Below are 14,442 nucleotides of genomic sequence, written 5' to 3'. Positions count from 1 at the left end.
TTCACTGGGGAGGGCACGAGTAATGTTGTGGGACGAGTGCTTATAGAAGGCAGAGACGACACCGGGAGAAATAATGGCAGCTGGGGACCAAGTATGGACACCCGGCCGCCGCCAGCATGAGGTTATGAAAAGCTTCCGCCTCCACGAGCCTAAAAGGCCACATTTCAAGTGCAAGCAGCTGCCCAGAAATCTGGCAGTTTTGAATTGCGGCCTGTGGGTGGGTGCCTGGCTGCATACTTTTGCTTGCATTCTAAGTAACAGAAAACTAAGCAGATGGTGTCCTCTATCATCATCATGGTCTCACCTCAGCACTATGAACTCTCCTGAAAGAGAAGCCTGGGCCCACCGGAGGAGTCTTCGGTTTTCAGGTGGGCCCATCCAACAGTGCCGAGAAGCAGACCTGGCTAAGAAAAGTGTGGGAGAAGGTTCCCGCACACTCTATGGCTGCTTTTTTAATGTGGATCAGACATGCTTACAGTGGTGGCCAAAAGTATTGGCACCCCTGCAATTCTGTCAGATAATACTCAGTTTCTTCCTGAAAATGATTGCAATCACAAATTCTTTGGTATTATTATCTTCATTTAATTTGCTTGCAAGGAAAAAACACAAAAGAGAATGAAGCAAAAATCAAATCATTGATCATTTCACACAAAACTCCAAAAATGGGCCAGACAAAAGTATTGGCACCCTCAGCCTAATACTTGGTTGCACAACCTTTAGCCAAAATAACTGCAAACAACCGCTTCCGGTAACCATTAATGAGTTTCTTACAATGCTCTGCTGGAATTGTAGACCATTCTTCTTTGGTAAACTGCTCCAGGTCCCTGATATTTGAAGGGTGCCTTCTCCAAACTGCCATTTTGAGATCTCTCCACAGGTATTCTATGGGATTCAGGTCTGGACTCATTGCTGGCCACATTAGAAGTATCCAGTGCTTTCTCTCAAACCATTTTATAGTGCTTTTGGAAGTGTGTTTTGGGTCATTGTCCTGTTGGAAGACTCATGACCTCTGAGGGAGACCCAGCTTTCTCACAATGGGCCCTACATTATGCTGCAAAATTTGTTGGTAGTCTTCAGACTTCCTAATGCCATGCACACGGTCAAGCAGTCCAGTGCCAGAGGCAGCAAAGCAACCACAAAACATCAGGGAACCTCCGCCATGTTTGACTGTAGGGACCGTGTTCTTTTCTTTGAATGCTTCTTTTTTTTCCTGTACACTCTATGTTGATGCTTTTTCCCAAAAAGCTCTACTTTTGTCTCATCTGACCAGAGAACATTCTTCTAAAACATTTTAGGCTTTCTCAGGTAAGTTTTGGCAAACTCCAGCCTGGCTTTAAACTTCTTGATGACACTGCGCACGGAAGACACAGGAACATTCAGGTCTTTGGAGATGGACTTGTAGCCTTGAGATTGCTCATGCTTTCTCATAATTTGGTTTCTCAAGTCCTCAGACAGGTCTTTGGTCTTCTTTCTTTTCTCCATGCTCAATGTGGTACACACAAGGACACAGGACAGAGGTTGAGTCAACTTTAATCCATGTTAACTGGCTGCAAGTGTGATTTAGTTATTGCCAACACCTGTTAGGTGCCACAGGTAAGTTACAGGTGCTGTTAATTACATGAATTAGAGAAGCATCACATGATTTTTCAAACAGTGCCAATACTTTTGTCCACCCCCTTTTCTAGGTTTGGTGTGGAATTGTATCCAATTTGGCTTTAGGACAATTCTTTTTGTGTTTTTTCATTGAAGACAAATTAAGTGAAAATAATAATGACTCACCCCCTGGGCCGTGGGGTACTCGAGACCGGGCCTTCAATACGATGTTGGGGGTAGTAGTGGCAACCCGATCCCGTGGCTCAGGGTGGTCAGACCAAATGGTGGTACTCTATTTATCAATGTTTTGAATGTCCGACTACGCCACCCATGGATTGCGGTCAGGGATAACCGCCGCTGCTAGGCAGACCGCTGAGGCTGGTGTTGGTGTGCAGCACAGGGGTAGGATAACTCCCCACGGGAAGAGTGTAGCCCCAGGGCAGTGTAAGTGGATGATGGAGGGGATGATTCCGATCACAATAGCCAGGAAACGGAGGCCTCTAAACAGTTCAGGGTCTTTATTAGAACAGGTGAAATGACCCAAAAACAGTCCCGGCTAGGAGGGGGCCTGAATGTCTGAGAACAAGTGAAAAGCCCTCCTGGTCAGGGTGAGGGTGTAGGCCTACCGTGCTCTCTGAGCTCTTTCTGGCTATTTCCCTCCTCGTGGTGTAATAGCCCACGTTCCTGAGCTCGCCGTGTCTTCTCGCCCGTATGGCTTGCAACTTGGGTCCCTTTCTACTCCCGGCCTGGTATGGCTTTGCTGGTCCCTTCTGCTGTGGCGGAACCTCCGGGCTTCTTAGGCCAAGGGACGTACAATCCCCTGCGGACTGGTTATCTGCTGTAGGACTTGGAATCCTCACAGCCTCAGACACCAAAGTCTGGTAGATTAGTTTCTCTATCTGCCAGGACAGGCTCGCTTCACCTCTTGCCCCTGGCTCGTGGCTCTCCTACTGCCACACGGCCTCTTAGGCTGCAACAGAACTGTCTGTCCCTGCTCTGGGACACCTCTTTCTTCAGAGACAGGTCGTCCAGTTCTCCTAACCCTGCCCCCAGTTCCAGCTTTTATAGGGGCAGCCTGCTCCCCCTACTGGCCTGGGACAGGAGGTACTGCATGCTAATGGTCCCTGACCAGAGAACCTCCCCCTTGCTCTCAGACACAGCTTTATTATACATTTGTGGCATCCAGGCCAGGGTGACACATTCCCCCCTAGCAAAACTTAGTACTCCGGGACTAAGCCTAAACAAGAGTAACATGCATGACCATAAAAACATTATTAGCCAAGTGACGCACAGCTTGAGTTCTTAAGGTCACAGTGTGGTCTGTGACCGGGTGTCCATTTCACCAACAACAACAGGGAGCTTTAACCAGGCGGGGGGGTCTGCCGTAGCCCCAAGTCCTTGACAGTCCTTTTTCATTCCATTGGTTAAGCTCCAAACGTATTTACAGGAAAGTCTCGGTTACTCACAGTTCATAACCTGTTAGTTAGTGTTGAGCGAACATGCTCGACACTGCTCGGTACTAGCCCGAGCATCACGCTACTCGGGATGTTCGGCGAGCACCGAGAATTTCCGGGTTACTCGGGCGGGAGCTCGGGTCTCCGCCCTGCATGTTTGGCGCTCTTTACGGAGCCAATGAACATGCAGGGATTGCCAGCCAGTCACTGTAATGCTGCAGCCATGTTCGTTGTGGGCATTACAGTGATTGGCTGGCCGCACAGCGTCACCTCGAGTATTTAAAACCGGGCGCCGCCATCTTGGACACAGTCGCTCCAGATTAGACAGTGTAGGGACAGCGCTGCTGATTTAGGGAGAGATATAAACTGCGAAATAGTTAGTAGGGTCTGTAAAGGCTGCCAGAACAAACAAACAGTCCTTTTCAGGACTAATATCCATCCCAGATACCAGGCAAGCAGGCTGTATAGGAGACACAGTGGTTATACCAGCAAACGATGCATTACAGTCCTGTGTGCTCCTGTTGCTGAAATTGCTGGACTTAGCACCAGGTGTCGGGGGCCAGGAAAAATCCTTTTTTTTTCCATCTAAATCCTCCTTTTTTTTCCTCCTTCACACTGTACAAATACCCGTCTCATTAACCTTTTGGTGTGTCCCCCCTCCCCCCCCCCCAAAAAAGCGTGTCTCTGATTTTTCAGACACAAATATAAATGTTGAAAATAGTCTGGTGTAGGCTAAAGAAACAGAAGTGTTGTTTTGTACTTCCACGGTTCAAACCTCTGTATTATCCATTTTGGGCCATTTGTATCTAAAAAAAAAACAGTTTGAGTGTGTCGCTCACTGTTCAGCCACAAATATCTCTATTTAAAAAAGTGTGGTATACCCCAGTAAACAATAACGGTGGTTTTGCCATCCCACGGTAAAAAATCTCTATTATTCAGGTTTGGCAGTTTTTTCCGTAAAGAAAAACAGTAGTGTCTCCAGACTGTTGTGACACAAAAATATATCTGTTGAAAATAGTCTTGTGTAGGCCCGACATCCCAGTGTGGTTTCGCAGTTCCACGGGTCAAATCGCTGTACTATCCAGTTTTGGGCCTTTGGTATCTAAAAAAAAAGCAGTTTGAGTGTGTCACTCACTGTTCAGCCGCAAATATCTCTATTTAAAAAAGTGTGGTATACCCCAGTAAACAATAACTGTGATTTTGCCATCCCACGGTAAAAAATCTCTATTATTCAGCTTTTGGTAGTTTTTTCCGTAAAGAAAAACAGTAGTGTCTCCTGACTGTTGTGACACAAAAATATATCTGTTGAAAATGGTCTTGTGTAGGCCCGACAACCCTGTGTGGTTTCGCAGTTCCACGGGTCAAATCGCTGTACTATCCAGTTTTGGGCCTTTGGTATCTAAAAAAAAAAGCAGTTTGAGTGTGTCGCTCACTGTTCAGCCGCAAATATCTCTATTTAAAAAAGTGTGGTATACCCCAGTAAACAATAACTGTGGTTTTGCCATCCCATGGTAAAAAATCTCTATTATTCAGCTTTTGGTAGTTTTTTCCGTAAAGAAAAACAGAAGTGTCTCCTGACTGTTGTGACACAAAAATATATCTGTTGAAAATAGTCTTGTGTAGGCCCGACATCCCAGTGTGGTTTCGCAGTTCCACGGGTCAAATCGCTGTACTATCCAGTTTTGTGCCTTTGGTATCTAGAAAAAAAGCAGTTTGAGTGTGTCGCTCACTGTTCAGCCGCAAATATCTCTATTTAAAAAAGTGTGGTATACCCCAGTAAACAATAACTGTGGTTTTCCTCTTCCACGGTTCTAATCTACTCTTTATTACCCTTTTTCCATTGATAGTGCAAGTGTAAGCTATTTTACTTCATTTACAATGGGCAAGGCGCGTGGCAAGGGACGTGGAAGTGGACGTTCTGGTGATGGTTCGTGCAGAGGACGGGGCCGTGGCCAAGGTGAAAATGTGCCACAACCAACAGCCACATCTTCTCGCTCCCACTTCTTGACCGAATTACTAGGGAAGCACAGAACAACACCAGTATTGAGAACTGATCAGTGTGAACAGGTTATTAATTGGATAGCAGATAATACTTCCAGTTACCTGGGCACCACCACCTCCGGTCTGTCTTCCACACGGTCAACTCTTAGTAGCCGTGAGTCTCAACCGCATACTCCTCCTCACCCTGATGCTCCTTCCTCCCACCATGCCGAGTGTCGTCAGACAGCAAGTGATCCCACACTTGGACACTCTGAAGAGCTGTTCACTGGTCTATTTCCATATTTGGGCCCCTCGCCTGATACGCTTGAAGTGGTGGAAGAGGAGATCCCATGTTACGATGCCCAAATATTTGAACAGCCACGGCCACAGGAAGTCGATGTTGGCAATCTGTCACAAGAGGTGGACGATGATGAGACACAATTGCCAGGAAGTGAGGAGGAGGAACGTGGTGCGCAAGTGGAAGAGGAGGAGGTGGTGGATGATCTAGTAACTGACCCAACGTGGAAGGAGGACATGCAGAGTGAGGCCAGCAGCACACAGGGGGAGGGAGGCAGAGTACCCCAACAGGCAGGAAGAAGCAGTGTGGTGGCCGCAGACAGAAGGCAGGCAACCGTTCCCCGTAACACCAACACGAGGGACGTTGCCAGTACAAGCGGTAGGTCTTTCAGAGTCTGGAATTTTTTTAAAGACTCTGCTGATAACCCCAAAAAGGCCATATGTTCCACCTGCCATGCCAGCATCAGCAGGGGTGACAAAACTACCAGCCTGACCACCACCAGCATGATCAGGCACATGGCAGCAAAGCACCCGACTTTGTGGGGCGAAACTCAGGGTCCACGACCAGTGTCAGCGGGTGTCACCACTGCTTCTTCCACTGTTGTGCGTGCAATAGAACCCCCTGTTGTGTGTGCAAGGCAATCCCCTGTCCATACTGCATGTAAAGATGTCCCCTCCTCTCAGTCTTCACTTGTTATGGCAGTTTCTCAAGAAACAGCATCAACGTCCACGTCCACGTCCCACCGCAGCGTTCAATTGTCCATATCCCAGACCTTTGAACGAAAGCGGAAATTCGCAGCTAACGCCCCACAGGCCACAGTCCTAAATTCGCACATTTCACGACTGCTTGCATTGGAAATGCTGCCTTTTAGGCTGGTGGAGACGGAATCCTTCCGCAATCTTATGGCGGTGGCCGTCCCTCGGTACTCGGTCCCCAGCCGACACTATTTTGCCCGGTGTGCCATCCCCGCACTACACAAGCACGTGTCCCAAAGCATCTGCCGTGCCCTCAACAACGCAGTTACTGGGAGAGTCCACCTGACAACGGACACGTGGACTAGTGCTTGTGGCCAGGGACGGTACATCTCTCTGACGGCACACTGTGTAAACATAGTGGAAGCCGGGACCCAGTCGGACCTTGGGACGGAACACATCCTCCCCACACCGAGGATTGCGGGCCCTATGTCAGTCAGAGTTGCCCCCACAGTGTACAGCTCCTGCGCATCCTCCTCCTCCTCCTCCTCATGTTCAGCCTCCATCTCAGATATCACCACATCAGTTACAAGCTGGAAGCATTGCAGTACTGCCTCCGCCAAGCGGCAACAGGCTGTGCTGAAGCTCATAAGCTTAGGTGATAAACCTCACACTGCTTGTGAGTTGTGGACAGCTGTGAAAAAGCAGGCAGATCTGTGGCTGAGACCGCTGAACCTACATCCCGGCATGGTCGTGTGTGACAATGGCCATAAAGTGGTGGCGGCTCTGAGGCGAGGTGAGATCACACACGTACCATGCCTGGCTCATGTGCTTAAGCTCGTGGTTCAGCGGTTTCTTAAATCGTACCCCGAGTTGCCAGATCTGCTCGAGAAAGTACGCTGCCTGTCAGCTCATTTTCGCAAGTCGGCTACAGCTTCCGCCGCCCTTGCTGTGTTGCAGCAGCGTTTGCAGCTTTCGGCACACCGACTGGTGTGTGATGTCCCCACACGTTGGAACTCTACCCTCCACATGTTGCAAAGGATTTGTGAGCAGAAGAGAGCAGTTGTGGAGTACCAGCTGCAACAAGGCCGTCGATATTCAGGTCAGACTTCACACATAAGACCACAGGAGTGGACCTGGATGTCTGACATATGTACCATTCTGACAAACTTTGAGGAGACCACCAAGATGGTGAGTGGCGATGACACCATCATTAGCATCAGCATCCCACTTGTCTGTCTTTTGCAACGCTCTCTGCAGAGAATTAAAGAGGAGGTATTGCAGCCAGAGTATGATGAGATGGATCAAGAAGCCGTAGCGGGCGATTACACACAGCCCAGCCTCATCTCATCCCAACGTGCATTGGGGGACAATGAGGGAGAGGAGGAGGAGGAGGAGGAAGAACAGGAGCTGCTATCATGCGTTGTAGACGGTAGTACCTGTACAAGTGTCATACCGTCGGTTCAGCGTGGGTGGCCTGAGGACAGGGGGGAGGAGGAAGAGGAGGAGGAGGAGAGCATGGTCAGTCGTCATCTTGGTGAGGACACGGAAATCTTGCCCGTTACCAGTCTGTTACGCATGGCTGACTTTATGTTACACTGCCTTAACCGTGACCCTCGCGTTGTCAAAATGTTGGGTGACAGTCATTACTGGTTGGTGACACTTGTAGACCCCAACTACAAGGAGAACTTTCACTCTCTTATTCCTGAGGTGGAGAGGTCTACAAAAATGGGGCAATAGCAGAAGGCCCTTGCTGCAGAACTCTTAAAAAAATTCCCATCTGAACACGCTAGCTGCAGAGGTCACAGTTCGTTGCCCAACCCAGGCGTACAGGCGAGAGAGATGCAACTCCAATCCAGCAGAGGCAGGGGAACACTGTCAATGTTCTGGGACAGTTTTCTGACACCCGCCCAGCTTACAGGCCCTGAGGCGCGGGGTACTCTCACAAGGAGTGGAAAGTTTCAAAAGATGGTGAGGGAGTACCTTGCCGATCGTACCACCATCCTCCGTGATTCCTCTGTGCCTTTTAATTATTGGGTATCCAAGCTGGACACTTGGAATGAACTCGCTCTGTACGCCTTGGAGGTCCTGGCCTGCCCTGCCGCTAGCGTGTTATCGGAGCGTGTTTTTTGTGCCGCTGGGGGAATTATAACTGATAAGCGCACTCGCCTGTCAACTGACAATGCTGACAAGCTGACCCTTATCAAAATGAACAAGGGCTGGATTGGGCCAGACTTCTCATCACCACCAAATGACAGCAGAGTAACATAAAGTCAAATCCACTGTGTTATTTCGGGAGGTGTATTCACATGCACCGCTTCACACCCACACATGGGTATACGCTTCCTCGTTTCGGCTGTTTAATCTTCTTATCCTCAGCCTCCACCACCACTATACCACCAGGGTGCCAGCATTGCAAGTTCCTCCGTCCTAATTTTTGGCAGCTTTTGCTGGGAAAGCATAAGCAAATAACATGGGACACCCACTCCCCAATAATGGGACTTATGTTTGTAATATGCTGTACTGCATGGCTCTTGTAAGGGGCATTGCAAGTTGCTCCGTCCTAATTTTTGGCAGCTTTTGCTGGGAAAGCATAAGCAAATACTATGGGAGACCCACTCCCCAATAATGGGACTTATGTTTGTAATATGCTGTACTGCATGGCTCTTGTAGCGGGCATTGCAAGCTGCTCCATCCTAATTTTTGGCAGCTTTTGCTGGGAAAGCATAAGCAAATAGCATGGGACACCCACTCCCCAATAATGGGACTTATGTTTGTAATATGCTGTACTGCATGGCTCTTGTAAGGGGCATTGCAAGTTGCTCCGTCCTAATTTTTGGCAGCTTTTGCTGGGAAAGCATAAGCAAATACTATGGGAGACCCACTCCCCAATAATGGGACTTATGTTTGTAATATGCTGTACTGCATGGCTCTTGTAAGGGGCATTGCAAGTTGCTCTGTCCTAATTTTTGGCAGCTTTTGCTGGGAAAGCACAAGCAAATACCATGGGACACCCACTCCCCAATAATGGGACTTATGTTTGTAATATGCTGTACTGCATGGCTCTTGTAAGGGGCATTGCAAGTTGCTCCGTCCTAATTTTTGGCAGCTTTTGCTGGGAAAGCATAAGCAAATACCATGGGAGACCCACTCCCCAATAATGGGACTTATGTTTGTAAAATGCTGTACTGCATGGCTCTTGTAAGGGGCATTGCAAGTTGCTCCGTCCTAACTTTTGGCAGCTTTTGCTGGGAAAGCATAAGCAAATACTATGGGAGACCCACTCCCCAATAATGGGACTTATGTTTGTAATATGCTGTACTGCATGGCTCTTGTAAGGGGCATTGCAAGTTGCTCAGTCCTAATTTTTGGCAGCTTTTGCTGGGAAAGTATAAGCAAATACTATGGGAGACCCACTCCCCAATAATGGGACTTATGTTTGTAATATGCTGTACTGCATGGCTCTTGTAAGGGGCATTGCAAGTTGATCCGTCCTAATTTTTGGCAGCTTTTGCTGGGAAAGCATAAGCAAATACCATGGGACATCCACTCCCCAATAATGGGACTTATGTTTGTAATATGCTGTACTGCATGGCTCTTGTAAGGGGCATTGCAAGTTGCTCGGTCCTAATATTTGGCAGCTTTTGCTTGCAAGGCATAAGCAAATACTATGGGACACCCACTCCCCAATAATGGGACTTATGTTTGTAATATGCTGTACTGCATGTGATGCGCCCCCTGGGCCGTGTGTACACGTGTGTGGGATACCCGGTGTCGGGTCTCTGGGGTCTGTAGTCTCCGTGGCGGTGACCCGGTCCCGTGGCTCAGGCTGGTCAAACCAGTGGCAGTCTTTCTTAGGTTTTGAGGTTAATGGTCCGACTGCGCCACCCGTGGATTGCAGTCAGGGAGTACCACCGCTGCGAGGCAGACCGCTGAGGCTGGTGTTGTGTGCGCAGCATAGAATGGGATAACTCCCCTCGGGAGGAGTATAGCCTCAGGGCAGTGAGTGTGGATGATGGGAGTGATGGTGCACGAGCGCAGCAGGAACGACTCAGAGTCTTTGCAGTGCAGTTCAGGGTCTTTACTGAAGATTATAAGGTAGACCCTCCCGGGAGTACTGGCTAGCATAAGAGGCCTGGTCAGTCTATGAGCAAGCAGGAATTCCCCTGGCCAGGTGGAGTTGTAGGCCTCCCCGTCTGTCTGCACTCTTCCTGGCTACCTTGCTGTAAGCGGGTAGAAGCAGCCCACGTCCCTGAGTGTACCGTGTAGTGCTCACCCGTATGGCTGGTGACTTGGGGCCTTCTGTTAGCCTCCGCTCCACGACGGCGGTGCTGGTTCCTTGCTTGTGACTGATCCTCCGGGCTTCTATGGCCAGAGGACCTGAAATCCCCTGCCGGCTGGTTTCTGCTGCTGGATATATAAGTCCTCACAGCTTCGGACTCCTGTGTCTGGTTCCTATTGTCTTCTGCCAGGGCGAGCTCTGCTCAGCTTCCAGCCCCTGGTCTTTAGCTCCTAGCTCCTACAGAGCTCCTTGCTGTTACTTTCCCTTGCTCTCACTCTGACTCTGACTGTTCTCTGACTCACTCAACCCCGCCCCAGATCCAGTTTATAAGGGCAGAATTCTCCCCTCCCAGGACTGGGGCAGGAGGATGTTGCATGTTTAAGGGATCCTGACCAGGAAACCTCCCACTTGCTCTCCGATGTAATATCTCTATTACTGTGGTAACCAGACCCCTGGGGTGCCACACATGGCTCTTGTAAGGGGCATTGCAGTTCCTCATAATTTTTGGAAAGCTTTCCATTCACTGCTTAGGCCAACAGTGCACGGGAGACCCATTTGCTATAAATCGAAAAAAAGGTTTTAGTTAACGCCCTCTGACCTCCATGTCATTTCCAAGGGGCATTGGAGTGGCTCGAAATTTTTGGTAGGCATTGCACTCACTTTATGCCCTATAACTGTGTAGCCGAACCGCTCCTTTTGTTACAGAAACATATCCTACAAGACATATCTGGTTGACTGGCCTGATATTGATGTGAATGGTCCCTGTTCCTCCTGCTCTTTCTCCTTTGCCACCACCTCATCCATCATTTATCACCTGAAGCTTTGTTTTAATGGGAGTCATAGAACTGGGATAGCAGCAGGAAAACATACAGCAATCCTCAGAGGAGGTAGGATATGCGCCAAAACGCGGACCACCTCAGGCCTAGCCGCTACTACATACATGCGCTTGCATTCCAAGAAAACAAATTAGATGCTAACTTCTATCATCATCATCATGCTCCTCACCTAGGCACTCTCAACTCCCCTGATGGAGAAGCCAGGGCCCACCGGAGGAGTCTGGTTCTCTGGTGGGCTCGTCCAATGCTGCCCTAAAGCAGGCCAGGCTAAGAAAAGTGTGGGGGAAGGTGACAGGAGAAATCAGGACGGCTGGGGACCGAGTATGGACACCTGGCCGCCACCTGGCGGCTGGGGACTGAGCGTGGACACCCGGCCGCCGGGCTTCTGGGGACAGAGTATGGATACCTCGCTGCCGAAGCGGCCATGAGGTAGTGGCCAGCTTCGGCCTCTTCCAAACTAAAAGGCCCCATTTCCAGTGAAAGCTAGCAGTATGGTATTGCAGCCTGCGGGTGGGTGGGTGGTTGGCTGCATATTTTCGTTAGCATTGCAAGGAATGGGGGAGGTACAATTGAAGACTGCCCTGGGACAAGGACTTGCACGGGGATAGTTGCAAGTCTGCATCTTCTGATGCGGCAAGGATCTCTTCTGATGGGCACACTTTAAGGCAGTGACCTGGGTGTCAGAGATGCTTCCAGGGGTCTTCCCCATGCTGATCCCTTGTCTTTTCAGCACTGTATGCATGTGTCACACAGCACATGGCCAGATAAGGTTGTAAAATGTTAAAATGACATTTCCCGGTGAATGCATTTGTCACAGTTGAAAGCAATACAAACGTGCAAAAACGCATAAAAAATGCTACTTGTGAACATAGCCCAAGGTGTGGAGGAGTATTTTTGTTTTTGGTTATTTACTTTACCTTATACACAAGTCTTTACCCTGGAAAGGATGTTCCTTAACCCCTTTCCGACCTGGTCAGTAATAGTACGCACCAGGTCTGGAAGGCCGGTTCAGCAGGGGCTCCGGCGTTGAGCCCGCACTGAAACGAGCACATGTCAGCTGATTATTGGAATCGCAATCCACCCGCGGCTGTTAACATGTTAAATCTCTGACAGTGGCATTTAACTCGGGCTTCCGGGAGTCCTAAGCCCCGCCCATCAGTGACCCCGTCACGTGATCGCGGGTCACCAATGGGTGGGCATGACAACTCTGCAGCAGACGCCTGTGGTTGTCATGTCTCAATTGCTATGAGCGCCACCTAGTGGTCAGCGCTCATAGCAACTGAGCATTTCTCCTGCATACAAGCGATCTGCTCATCGCTTGTATGCAGTAGAAGCAATCAGACAACTGCTGCTTCTAGTCTCCTCTGGAGACTATAGAAGCAAGCAGAAAGTGTAAAAAAAAGTTTTTAAAAAAATAAAAAAAATAAAAAATATATAAAAGTTTAAGTCACCCCCCTTTCGCCCCATTCAAAATAAAATATATATATATAAAAAATAAAACACATACACATATTTGGTATCGCCGCGTTCAGAATCGCCCGATCTATCAATATAAAAGTAGAATTAATGCAATCAGTAAACGGCGTAACGAGAAAAAAATTTTAAACACCAGAATTAAGTTTTTTTGGTCGCTACAACTTTGCAATAAAATGCAATAACGGGTGATCAAAACATCGGATCTACCCCAAAATGGTATCAATAAAAACGTCAGCCCGGCACGCAAAAAATAAGCCCTCACCTGGCCCCAGATCCCGAAAAATGGAGAAGCTAAGGGTCTCGGAAAATGGCATCATTTTTTTTTTTTTTTTCAGCAAGCTTTGGATTTTTTTTTCAACACTTAAATAAAAAAGAACCTATACATGTTTGGTGTCTATGAACTCGTAACGACCTGGAAAATAATGATAGCAGGTCAGTTTTAGCAATCTGTGAACGTGGTAAAAAAAGGACCCAAAAAACAACTGTGGAATTGCATTTTTTTTGCAGTTTCACTGCCCTTGGAATTTTTTTCCCATTTTCCAGCACACGATATGGTAAAACCAGTGATGGTGTTTAAAAGTACAACTCGTCCCGCAAAAAATAAGCCCTCACATGGCCATATTGAACGAAAATTAAAAAAGTTCTGGCTCTGGGAAGAAAGGAAGCTAAAAAGGAAAACACAAAAACAGAAAGACCCATGGTCGTTAAGGGGTTAACATATTTCACAGGAAAGCACTTTCACTTTCGTTTTTGAACGTTTTATTGTGAGCCTGTAAAAGTGGCTTAATACCTCTGACCACATTGTTGACAGCAGTGACCTGGGGGTCAGAAATGCTTCCAGGGGCGATCCCCATGCTGTCCCCATGTCATTTGAGCACTGTCACTATCGTTTTGGGCACTTTTTAGGCTTTCTACAGACTGCCGGGGGAGCCGCCGCAAAAATGTTCGGGTCTCCCATAGACTAACATTGGGCTCGTTGCTCGGGTCGAGCACCCGAGTATCACAGTGAGCTCGGCCTGAGCTTCGAGCACCCGAGCATTTTAGTGCTCGCTCAGCACTACTGTTAGTCCATGTTTTAACTGAAAGAAACTGAGAAAACGTGTAGTTACTGGTCATGCAATTACATTTCAAACAATTCAACATTTTGCAGGCTATTTACATTTGCTATTACACTCTACACTCTCCAGCGAGCTGGTATTTGCCCCTTAGTGCTTCGGGTTGACCTACGTAACCGACTGTCTGGTGGTGGTCTAACCTGGTTTTCTCACAAGCGCTCGGGGTGCAATCACTGGCTTGACTTACAGGCAGGGCAGGCAGCTGTCTGCGGGTCCTCTGGCTTACCGCAGGCATGGCAGGCTCACTGTCAGCAGAGGGTTGATTCTCCTGGGCTGCTGGTACAGGCTCTTCTGCCTCTGGAACTGCTTGTTCTTCTTCACTTTCCTGCTCCGGTGTAGGTTGTTGCTGAATTGGTTGCAGGAAATGTAGGACGGGTACCACTACGGCATCGTTTATTCGAGTCCAGGACTGAGGGAACTCCCCAAGAACGGTGCTGATCATTTCTTCCTTGTCCTCTGTGGGTTCAAGGTCACTTTGATCCTTTTCTGCATTACGTAGTTGCTCGGGGCACCTTTTTAGGTGGTCTCTGGAGACGGTACTAGTGGTTTCTCCTCCATCCTTAGTGATCACGCACACCTTCGGGTTGTCGTGATCAGACTGCAGTACTGTGTAGGGTTCCCTTTCCCACTGGTCGTCCAGCTTGTGTAGCCTTCTCTTTCGCTTCAGGACCTGCTCACCAGGTTCTAGGGGACGAGCAGGGGTATGTTGGTTGAAG

The sequence above is a fragment of the Phyllobates terribilis genome, unplaced genomic scaffold, assembly GCF_046119375.1.
Source record: "Phyllobates terribilis strain yellow unplaced genomic scaffold, ASM4611937v1 Scaffold_4__5_contigs__length_816908805, whole genome shotgun sequence".
NCBI classification, from domain to species: domain Eukaryota; kingdom Metazoa; phylum Chordata; class Amphibia; order Anura; family Dendrobatidae; genus Phyllobates; species Phyllobates terribilis.
Note: the sequence above shows the minus strand (reverse complement) of the source record.